Source organism: Amaranthus tricolor, chromosome 6, assembly GCF_026212465.1.
Source record: "Amaranthus tricolor cultivar Red isolate AtriRed21 chromosome 6, ASM2621246v1, whole genome shotgun sequence".
NCBI classification, from domain to species: domain Eukaryota; kingdom Viridiplantae; phylum Streptophyta; class Magnoliopsida; order Caryophyllales; family Amaranthaceae; genus Amaranthus; species Amaranthus tricolor.
The window spans coordinates 18,761,182-18,773,756 of NC_080052.1; positions in this window are offsets into that span (position 1 = coordinate 18,761,182).

The window sequence follows — 12,575 nt, forward strand, 5'->3', positions numbered from 1 at the left end:
AGTTTCCTAATCCATAGGATCTCTGTAACTCCTTTTGCTATCCCCCTGAATTCTGCTTCAGCACTGGACGGAGCAACCACCTTCTGTTTCTTACTTTTCCAAGTGACTAGATTACCCCCTACAAGAGTGAAGTATCCTGAGGTGGACTTCCTGTCGTCCCGATCACCAGCCCAATCTGCATCTGTGTAACCAATAAGATCAAGGTTATCATTCTTTGAGTAGAAGACTCCTTTATCACTGGTTCCCTTTAAGTATCTCAGGATCCTCAAGACTGCTGCCATGTGTTCCACTTGAGATCGATTCATAAACTTACTTACAATCCCTACTGCGTAGGCAATATCTGGTCTCGTGTGGGATAAGTAGATCAGTTTTCCCACTATTCGTCTATAACGATCTTGATCTGCCGCTTCTGCCCCTTCAACGATTTGCAGACCATGATTAGCTACCATAGGAGTATCTGCTGGCTTGCAGTCTAACATGTCTGTTTCTGCTAAGAGATCTAAGATGTATTTTCTCTGATTGATGAATATCCCCTTCCTTGATCTTAGAACTTCTATTCCTAGGAAGTATTTCAGTTGTCTCAAATCCTTCATCTCAAACTCTTGGAATAATTTGCTCCCGAGACGATCAATTTCCTTGGAATCGTTTCCGGTAATCACCATATCATCTACATAAATCACGAGACATGTAATTTGTTTTCCACTTCGCCTGAGAAATAGAGTATGGTCTGAGTTGCTCTGTTTGTATCCAAATTTCTTCATTGCTGTAGTGAATCTCCCAAACCACGCTCTAGGGGATTGTTTTAAGCCGTATAGAGCTCTTTTAAGTCGACACCCCTCTCCTTGGCTATACTCATTTGAATACCCAGGTGGTGGCTTCATGTATACCTCTTCTTCAATCTCTCCACGTAAGAAGGCGTTTTTTACATCAAATTGAAACAGAGGCCACTCTTTATTTGCTGCTACTGAGAAGAGGACTCGAATGGTATCAATTTTAGCCACAGGTGAGAACGTTTCCGAGTAGTCTACCCCGTAAGTTTGTGTGTACCCTTTAGCAACAAGCCTAGCTTTGTACCGCTCAATGGTTCCATCAGCATGATACTTGACTGAAAAAACCCATTTACAGTCAACAGTCTTCTTATCACCTGGTAATCTGCACTTTTCCCACGTTCGGTTTTTCTGGAGAGCCATGATCTCTTCGTCCATAGCTTGCTTCCACTTTGGTGCTTGGAGGGCTTCTTCAATGGTTTTCGGAATGGTACTGGAATAGAGAGATGCATTGAAGGCAACAGCTGTTTGTGATAGTTGTTCATCATCCGGTCTACCGATAGGATATCGGCATCTCTGGGATTCATACTCAGGATCATATCTCTTTGGGGGTATTCCTCTTGTACTTCGAGGGGGCAAATTATATTTCCTGGGAACAACAATACTCCTTGGCACAATATAGTCAGTGGATATATCAATGAAAGGAGCAGTAGGACTCGGTGTTACCTCTCGTTCTGCTGGATGCTCAGGGACAGGATGCTCAGGGACTGGAGTAGTAGTCTAAGGAGATGATTCAGTAACAATGTCAGTGGCAATATCGGTGGTAGTGACTACTTGCTCTTTGGGAGCTCGACTGTCAGCCAAGGGATAAGTCAACCAACTGAGATCCTCACTCATACTCTCCCCCTGAGATCGAGGTTGGGTGTAGTAGGGGGATTGTTCAAAGAAGTCACAGTCCATGGTGGTATAAAGCTTGTGATGGATAGGATCATAACAGCGATAGCCCTTTTGTGTAGTGCCATACCCAAGAAATACACATTTGACTGCCCGTGGTTCAAACTTAGTTCGGGCGCGTGAGGGAAGATGGACATACACAACACACCCAAAGACGCAAGGAGGAAGGGAGTGAGAAGAGGGAACAGGAGTATGCGAATTGAGTGTGGCAAGAGGGGTCTGGAATAGGAGGGTTTTTGTGGGGAGGCGGTTAGTGAGATAGGTGGCAGTAGCAATGGCTTCAGGCCAAAAGTGTACAGGTACATGAATGTCAAACATTAGGGCTCGTGCTACCTCAAGAAGGGTACGGTTTTTGCGTTCAGCCACCTTATTTTGTTGTGGGGTGTCGGAGCAGGAAGTTTGGTGGATAAGACCATGTTCAAGAAAAAATTGTTTCATTACCATGGAGATATATTCACCACCATTATCCGAGCGAAGAATTTTAGGTTTTGCATGGAACTGAGTGAGAATCATGTTATAGAATTGTACAAAGACATCAAAAACCTCAGATTTGTGCTTCAAAAAATAAACCCAACACATTCGAGAATAATCATCAATAAATAACACAAAATATGAAAAACCATGATTGTCAGTATGTGGGGCTGGGCCCCATACATCAGAATGCACTACATCAAAGGGTTTGGGAGCACGAGTATTACTAGGAAAATAGGATTGTTTATGACTCTTAGCTAAGATACAAGTTTCACAATCTAGGGATGCAGTACAGCTATTGAGAGAAGGAAAAAGTTGTTTTTAGATAACCTAAGGATGGATGACCTAAACGGCGATGCCAAGTCCGCAATTGGTGAGCAGGAGATCCATGAGCAAGCATTGCACCACCTTTTTGAATCGCCTCATCAACATAGTATAGGCCACCTCGTTCAGTACCACGCCCAATGATCGTCCCCGTCCGAGCATCCTGTATAATACAATTATCAGAGGTTAAAAAACAGTACAGTTTAAGTCCTTTGTTAACTGACTGACTGACAATAATTTATGAGACAAATTTAGAATTAACAAGCAATTTTTGAGATGAAGGGAGGAAGAGATATTGACAGCTCCAGCTTTGGCAACCGGTACACATGCCCCATTAGCTGTCTGGATGTGGGTTCGGTTAGTAGGATGGGTGGATACAAAATCACTGGGGTCAAATGTCATCGTATCGGTCGCCCCACAGTCAAAGATCCATTGAGAATGATTGTTATGACTAAGGAGACATTTGGTATTGTTGTGTTGTGGGCTGGAAGTGGAAATGGGCTTGGGATTGGAGTTTGGGCCGGAAATTAAAGGGTTGGAGGGATGTGAGCTGGAAGTGGAAGGGGGGTGTTTTAGGGTTTGTGGGTTATAAATGGGAGCCTGAGGAGTGTTTTGGCATTTGGGCTTCCCTTTCCCTTCCCTTTGGCTGACGGCTATTCCTTCTTTTTCTTCCCACTTCTGATTCTCACCATTGTTGGATCTATGCTCTGAGGTTACTGTTGCCTCTCCTTCCCCTGTGCTCCTTCCTTCTAGTTCACCTGATTTATGGCATGATGTCGGTTGATCGGTGGTACTGAGGTTAGCCTTGCCGCCGGTCCGGCTAGCCGGTGCCTTGGTGGCGGCTCTCCTTTTCTGTAGATCGTCCCACCACTCGGGGTATCCCACAAGTTTGAAGCACCCCTCCTTGGTATGCCTGGAACCACCACAGTAAGTGCATCGGAGTTTTCTCCGGTCATCATCTTCTCGGCTTCTTTGGAAGGGTCTGTTTCTCGTGGCTAAACCCGAGCCAATCTCTGAGGGACTAGTTCCCGGTGATGAGACGCCGGTCATAATTTTTCGGCGTGTGATCTCTCGTCTGATTGATGCGTATGCCGTTTCCACCATCGGTAAAGGTTCACTATGGAGAATGTCTCTTTTTTCTTTGTCAAGACTGTCGTTAATCCCAGTGAGGAATTGATAGAGTCTCTGTCTTTGAATGTATTTATTGACATCTGTTATATCCTGTGGGCAATTCATTGGGTTTGGCATTCTTCTATCTATTTCTTTCCACAGAATGTTGAGTTTACCGTAGTAAACCTCGATAGTGTCGTTGTTCTGCCTTAAGGTTGTTGCCTTTGAACTCAAATCGAAGATTTGTAGTTCATCCCTACCACATCCTAAGAGACTTTCGATCCCTTGCCAGAGGCTGTGTGCTGTTGTGTAGTCCAGGAATTGATTTACAATATCTCCATCTATGTTTTCGATTATCCACGCAATGACCATGGCATCTCTTTGTTCCCATTGGGTATAATTGGGGTCTGATAGTGGTGGGGGTCTGGCAGTGATGTGATTGAGCCGCCCCCGGCCTCCAATTGCTACGTGCATTAATTTGCACCATTTTGTATAATTGTGGTATGTGAGTTTTTCTGAGATTTTAAGTGATGTTGGGTTTTCAGTTTGATTGTTTGAGTTGTTGAGTTTCTGGAACATATGAAACATCTGTTCCATTTGTTCCATGGACATTAGGGTTTGCTGTGTTTGTGTTTCTGATGAATCGGTCATTTACAAGGTAAGAACTGGTAAATGATGGTGCCTTCCCGGATCCGAACCCTAAGGCTCTGATACCATGATGATTTGATGAATTCTGGTGTTTTGGTTTGTGAAAAATACTGTGTTCTATTGTTTATTACTTAGAACCATATTCAATATATACATGAGCATTTGTTCAATTGTAGTAACTGACAAGAACATGGATAATTGCCTAATATGTAACTACCTAATACAATGTAACTGTAAAATGAATAAACTGCATTCCAATATTTTCCACTAGAAATTACACATGCTTTAGAAGTTTGGTTTTTCTACGTGTTTTGAAGGTAAAAATGCTAAAAAAAGCGGAAAACTTAGACTTGTTTTGACCATTGGAAGAGATAAGAAGATTTCCAAGTGAAAGTAGAGCAAGAGACTAGTGGTAGAGCTTAATGCCAAGTCGTATGTACTCAATATCTCTTGAGAGTTGCCTTCAACACCAGCCGTGAGAGTTGCGGTAGTCAAGGTTGTGGTCGAAGTAATTGGGTCATTGCTAGAGTTTTCAATTTGGGGTGAGGGCCGGATAGTTGGGTGATGGCAGGCCTAAAAAGAGGGGTAGAAAAGGTGGTAGTGTTTCCGGGCGAGGGAGAGAATGGTGGATGGGGGCGACAGGTGGATAGGGGAATCGAAGTTGGGTGGTTCAGGGTGGAGGAGATGGTGGTGTTTCATAGTGAGGGAGAGGAGAATTGTTGGGGTTAATCGTTGCTAGGTGGTTCGGGGTTTGGTTATAGCTTTTTCTCAAAAAAAAAAATTATTTTTTATTGTTTCAAATTAAAAAATAACAAAAAAATCGAAAAAAAAAAATTAACCCTCTGTATTAATAAATAATAATAGGTCATTTAGTAAAACTCTTAAAATTTGAAATTTTAAATATAAAAATTCAAATTGAGATAATTTTTAAAATCAAATTACCTAAAGTTAAGATTTTCCAAAGTAATTTTTCCTTTTTTTTTTCTTTTATTTTGAATTATTTAAAATTTCGTACTGGTAGAGTGGTAGTAGAAAAGATACTTTAAAATCTACTACAATACTCAATGGAGAATTGGAGATGGTAGCGTGATCTGACGGATCAAGTGTTAATGGGTTGGAATTTGTGCTTATCCATTTGGTTTGACTCTTTCCTCAAGTCACATGATCTCTGCTACAAATCGCCCACAGTACCCTTTATCCACTTTTTTTTATTGTAGTGCCAATACCAGTACTGGTGCTATTTGCTAATATACTCTTAGTTCTTATTTTGTTATTTTATTTATTATTTTCGTAAAAAATTTCTTTTTATATATCATAAATTTTTGATAAAATTAACCATTTTTATCTTTATTTTATTATTTTAATAATATTTATAATCTTCTTACATTTTTTATTAATTTCATTTGAATATTTTTATATTGCTAATGGTCTCACATGATTCCACCAAGTTTACAAAAATATTTTTTAATAGTTATGATCCTTATATTTTTCACTATATTTTTTTTATCATTTATAGTCATTATTTTTTCTCTATCAAATATATTATTCAATAAAATAATATACACACTATCTAAAAGATTCTATTTTCATAATTTCCTTTTGAAACAAATTACTATTTATGTTTTTTAAAGTTATTTCTATTTGTCATTTTGGTTGTTCCTATTTATATCACAAATTTTGAACAAAATTAATTTTTCTTATCCTCAATTTCATACAGTATTTTAATAATATTCATTGTTTCCGTATATCTTCAACCAACTTTATTTTAACATTTTTATATTCCTTATAGTTTTCATATATCTCTCACTAATTTTTTACACATATTTTATTCATTAATTGTGAAATTTATATTAATTTTCTTTAATACTCCCTTCAATTCAGTACTAATGTCCCATTTGCATTTTGGATACTATTCATCTCTTACTCTTAATTTGTATTCTATTATTAATCTATAAGTTAAATTATAGTTAAGTGAGATCTTATTTGATTTGTCTCAATGCAAAGATTATTTATATCAACTTTTCATAATTTTTAATTACACACAATTAGAGATATTAAATATCAAATAAGTACATTGCATATAGTATATAAAATAAATGAAACATTAGTAGTGAATGAATTAAAGGGAGTAATTTTATTTATAATTCCATTCGTCTACCACCAAATTATTTAATAATGCTTGTTGGCAACTTCTTTAAGAAAACTAAAGGTTACAAATAATGCTAGGGGTATTATAGCAAAAATTTCTAATCAATAATCTTAATTTGTAAATCAATATAAAAAGACAAAAAAATATATTAAAATAAACAAAATTGAAAAGATAAATTAAAATAACAAAACTCTCATCCTCCCAAATCATACTACATAAATATGATTTGTCAACTTTACAAATAATCATATTTACTAACAAGTTTGTGAATTGAGTTTCCCAAAACCCACTATAAAACCTCCATTTGGTCTTATCAACTCTTGCCCTGTCTGATTCCTGCACTATCCTATCTTATTCGGTGAGCTAAAGAGAGAGGGGAAGAAAATGAAGCAGACAAGCAAAGGCGTGAAGATCAAAGCCCATACGAAGGTGGCCCATGCCCAAGCAAGCAAGGATCGTAAATCCAGCACCGGCACAAATGGTTTACCCAAGAAAGGTGGTCACGGTGGCAAGTTTACTTGGTCCGGCGACATTGGCCTTTTAGATGATCATCATCAAATCATGGCTCCTGCTTTTGATGCTAAGGATCCCAACTTTGAAGATCCTGCAGATTTCTGATCACTTTCATCAGAATCAGATGGTGCTGATTTATTTACTTTGTTCTGTTTTCTGGATTTAATGTTTATTTTGTGATGAATGTTGAATGTTGAATGTTGAATGATGATGGTGTGTGTAAATACAGAGTAGTAGTGTAGTACTGGTACTTTACTTATGGTATCATCACTGATCTGATATCGGTTGATGTTTTCTTGTAAATAATGAAATCAAATAATTCCATTTTTAATTTTTGATTGTTGCTTCTTTTTAATTTCTGTTGCAAATGTTTTTGTTTATTGATTGTAGTTGTTTGATTTCTGAGATAATGTTTTCAAGTACTCTTGTATTTTAGCTTTTGATTCATTGTTCATATGCAATTTGTGTTGAATTAAGAAATTAATGATGGTTTTGGATAATCAAATCTGCTAGACAGCAATAATAGTGTTGGTGATAGACAGACAGAGACCTTAAAATGAGTTGTACTCCAATGGATACAGAAATTAGATATTTTTATTTTCAGAATAATTTAATTTTTACTGATTTTTTTATAATAACTTTAATTTTAATTAAATATGAATAATATCGACTGTAATAGTGCCCGCTAAAAAAGCATCAAGATAATTTCTTACGTGTTTAAAAAGTTATTTTGAAAAAAGTTAAAAATTATAGGAAAGGTTAAATTATAAAAAAGTTGAAAAATTAAAAAATTTAAAATTAAATAAAGTAAATTTATTTTTTTTATTTTAACTTTTAATTTTTAATATTTTTTTTTTGTTTTTTAGAAATTACTAATTAAAAGTCGGTTATCGTTTGCACAACAATGTTTCTAGATAAGTAATTCTAAAATAAAATTATTCATGATTAATTAAAAATTGGGAATATTATAGGAAAATTAATTAAAAAATTAGATTATTTTAGGAAAATTTTCTCATTTTTATTATTTGCTACCTTTATTTTTCTACTATTTGAATTCTATCTAAAAAAAAACTATCAACTCAATCAGCAATATGAATAGGTAATTCAACCCCAAAAATGTTGAGTTAATTGAATATTTTTGGGATTTCGTTAATTTTTTTTTGTCATAATTTATTTTTTTTATGAAATAGAAAAAAAAAATATATAAAGCTGTGCAAAATCTACCACTTTATACTTTTTTTGTTAAATTTAAGTTGTTTCTTCAAATTATGCGGATATCTTGGAGAAACTTATTTTTAGATAAATTGCATACTTGGGCCGACAATAAATCTAAACTATTAGATTTCACTTTACTCATGCTTCTTATAAGGACAAGGAATATCATTCTACAATGAGTATTTATTTACATGATTATCGATACAATATGGTAAGAGTTGCATGATTTAGGTAATGCAACTCTTTCAGGGTGAACAATTAGGGCATGTAATTGTGCATTTATGATTGTTAGATATTGTTGATTTGCCGTAAACCTATCGAAAGGCCATAGAAATTAAGAATATGTCTTGGTGATAAATCAAGACGCAATCACCCTTTTACGATATGTCTTGTGTAAGCAAGTAGATTTTCAATGATATTTGAGATCATAATAATATAAGACAACTTATTGCGACTCATATGCAACATACTTTCATTATCACATCGATCCAACATAATTTTCCTAGGGTTCATGATTGTAACATTTGAAAAAAAAATTGGAAATCGAAAATAAATATTAAGAATATGGAATATTATGAGACAAATATAATGAACATTTTATGATGAGTTGATTTGGAAAAAAAAAAATTTGGACTTAAGTGTGCGAATAAAATCATATTCAATTTCTCCTATTTTCATTTCTATTTATTTTTAAAATTATTTTCTTCTTCCCCTAAAGATTATATTTTATATTCTCACTTGTTTGTCAGTATTCATCATCTTCTCCAAATTTTCTAAATTTCCCAATAATAAGAATTTTCTTCCTCTGAAAAATTTCAACCAAAGAAGCACATCATTTCTTTCCCCAAAACCGTGCAGCCAAGCAAACCATCTCCTTCCTCTGAATTTAGAACAGGAAGCATTATCCCTTCTACTTGTTTGAACCTAATACAAAAACTAGAAATGTAAATAAACTTATGAAAATTCAAAGACTAGTCTTCAGAAACTCGATATCAAACTGATGCATATATCTACATGTTTTCCTTATAGCGTTACTTCGCCCACAACGGTGCTTGGGTTTAAGTTCGATAATACGCCATTGAGATACAACAAATTGCACTTCAATATAAGCACTATATAAAGAAACAATGTTAAGGAATAAGAGGGTTAAAAATATGATAATAGAGTTTGTAAGATTCTAAGATCATATGTGTGACACCCGGGCCCAATTAGACTATTGGTGACTACCCATGGAGATTGTAAACTGACCCCATAGACCACAAGTTGTTGCAGCGCACTTTTTCCTCACTCGTGAAACCTAAAAGGTCACTCATCCTAAGATTTCTCTCCATCAAACTTAACTGTGGAGTTATTAGCAAGTGAACTCCCTTAAAAAGAAGATGCACCATGTTGACATGAGTAGTCTATCAATTATTTTTAAAACTCAGCCCGAGGTGTTGCAATATGCATGTAGAGAGAAAAGAAAAAAAAAAGAAAATATGAACATAAAATCAGAAACATGATATTATGAACAACTACCCTTATTAATATGCAACTTCCACTATTTATAATAGTGTATGCATGCATTCAAACATAAAAACTGATCTTTGATTAGATTTTTGGTGAATGAACATAACCTTATAGGACCATAATAACCAACAAAATAGAAGAAAAAGGCGCCCATTGCTTACAGACAAAAGCGAAGACTCGTCGCTTTTGTCCTATCGACATATTTGATTTTCTAGAGAAAAGCAATTAGTCATTGCTAAGGGAAATGACTCGTTGCTTTTATTCTGTTTAAGTATTTTTTCTTTACTTTGTTTTGACACTATGGACTTAAGTTATAATACTTGTTTGTCCCACTATTTTTATAGTACATGGTGTAACAGCTCGGGTCTTAATCACCTTTAATAAAATACTTTTTCTGACATAGCGGATGACTTTTGACTAATTACTCGGGTTATTTTGCCCTCAAACCAAAGGTTTAAGCAAACAATTCAAAGTTTTATAAATAAATACTTGAATAAATTAAAAAACATTATTAAGATTTAGACAAAAGCCATTTTACAAATATGTTTAAAAAAATAAAATACTTAAATACAAATATTATTTACATTGAAAATCAAATATGTAATTCATCTCGAGAGAGAAGTTCTAACCAAGCTTCGCTGCGCTACTATTGTAATAGGTTCGGCAATCTCGATACATAATTAACATTTAATAATAATGTTCAATACAAGAATATTGCGAAAATCTCAAAATGTCGAACTGTTAAAAACTTTAAATCATAAAAATTGAAACTGTTTAAAACAAACGTAAATATTACATCTAATAAGAAATATTGCTTACTAAAAATGGAAAAAAAACATTATCATCAAGTCATCAATAAAGATACCAAAAGCTGCTAAGTTCTCGATAAATAGTAATTGCTACGGCTTGGATCGGAACCTGAACTAAATCCTGCAAAATGTTGCCATCCATGATACGGATGAGAGCCGATTGAATCGGTCAGCGCTTAACGCCGAGCATAACTTCCTATTTATCTCAAAATACGAAAATTATACGCTACATTTACAAAATAGTAATTTAAGTACGAACTTATAATTAATTAACATCACTGTATACTTTTTAGCATATTCTTTTTCTGTTCCATACTTTTAAGTCATTAAGATACCATTCTCAATCCTGACGGAAGTACGTTATTGCCACTTATACAATTCGGTAATCTTAACACTTAAGTAAGTTCATTTGGTTAATATTCATAACCGTACCATGCATCATAGCATCAACACTAATCAAGTTTATCACTGATCAACAAGCACATCAATATGACACCTGATATATATAAGGGTCTGGTTAGGTGAGGACCGTAGTCCTAAACCCCAACTGTGGTGGGAGTCGTCACCCCTCCAATACAATTTATGCTCGAGCTTTACAGGATAGGTAGCTAACCCCCTGTCTTACACCGCATTTTACGTGCCGGCCAACACGGGCGCCGGGATTTTACATGCGGTCCATGGTTCGACATTACCTTACTATCAGGGTCATTGTAACGGCCCGGTTAAAGTGACCCGTTAATCCATATGAAAATACAAATTTCGGTTCACTCCTTGGGCTCTAGAGAAAAGTCTTCTATAGGATCGTCAACGTTCCGTCGATAAAGAAATATGACTAAACAGAAACAGTACTAACGTCAAGAAAATATGTCAACGGAAGCTCTAACGTACAACTCGAGAGCCTATAGGCCTCTAGACAAACTAATTGAAATAAGCGGAAGCGAAAAGAAAACTACACTATCTCCTGTTACATAAGCACAGAGTTTATTTCTACTCATAACCCAATACAAAAAGTTAATAGCATAGTCTTGATGATTACGGGTTCGAAGTCGAGACCTCACTCCCGACCCCACCTGCAATCAACCTACTAGTCGTCGTATGACAACACACAGTAGGTTCCAAAGAAACAAACCAATACACGTTAGAGACTTCATACAAATATCAAACAGGTTGAATACAAGCAATATGTTCATCCTAGCATGCATAGGCTCTAATACATTCATTATTAGTTAATCCCAACTTGTAACGTTGCCCGTCCTGTTCGGGTCGTTCAAGTATAAATCATACACTATTAGATAATTCCAACTTGTAACGTTGCCCGTCCTGTTCGGGTCGTCCAAGTATAAATCCAAATCTTTTTGGAGAAATACACTTGGGAGAGCTAATCCCAAGGCAACCACCGACCTAAGACGTTGCCTGTCCTGTTCGGGTCGTCAAAGGCTAAAGTATGCATACCCCCATGGTGACCGTAATGATCCAAAACTGCCATGGGAACAATAATTATAATAATCCAAACCAATACGTTAACCCCTTTGGGTAACATAATATAACCAAACGTCAACCCCATTTGGGTGACAAACACATAAATTCTCAATTTCCAATTAATTTCTTTCAAATTATTTGAAGTGTCTAATCCTTATGTGATTTACAATGCCTCGATTAGAAATGAAACAACACTACTTGCACAACCACATAAACATTATGGTCTAAGCGTGTACCTTTAAGCGCTGCAACCAAACGATATTTAACCACGATAAAAATTTCGCCCTCTTATGAATCGAGGTCCTAAATATCACACACACACAAAACAATCACGTATTAGAACGTGTTTACACATTTAATCCACTCCATACTACTAAGACATCACTAGGATTTGATAATTTTAAATGTTTTCATCAAATTCCTAATAGTTCCAATTTGTAAACTTTAACCAGAAACTGAAATGATCGATTTGGACAGTTTAGAAAATTCAAATGAAAAATCCAACGTCGCCGTTGCGTTCGGAACGAGTCAATTACCTTGGGTACCAAATTTCATAATTTCTAACATCCAGTTACTATTTTTAATTATTTTAAGCGTTTAACGAGTTTTTAACGCATCGGTACATAA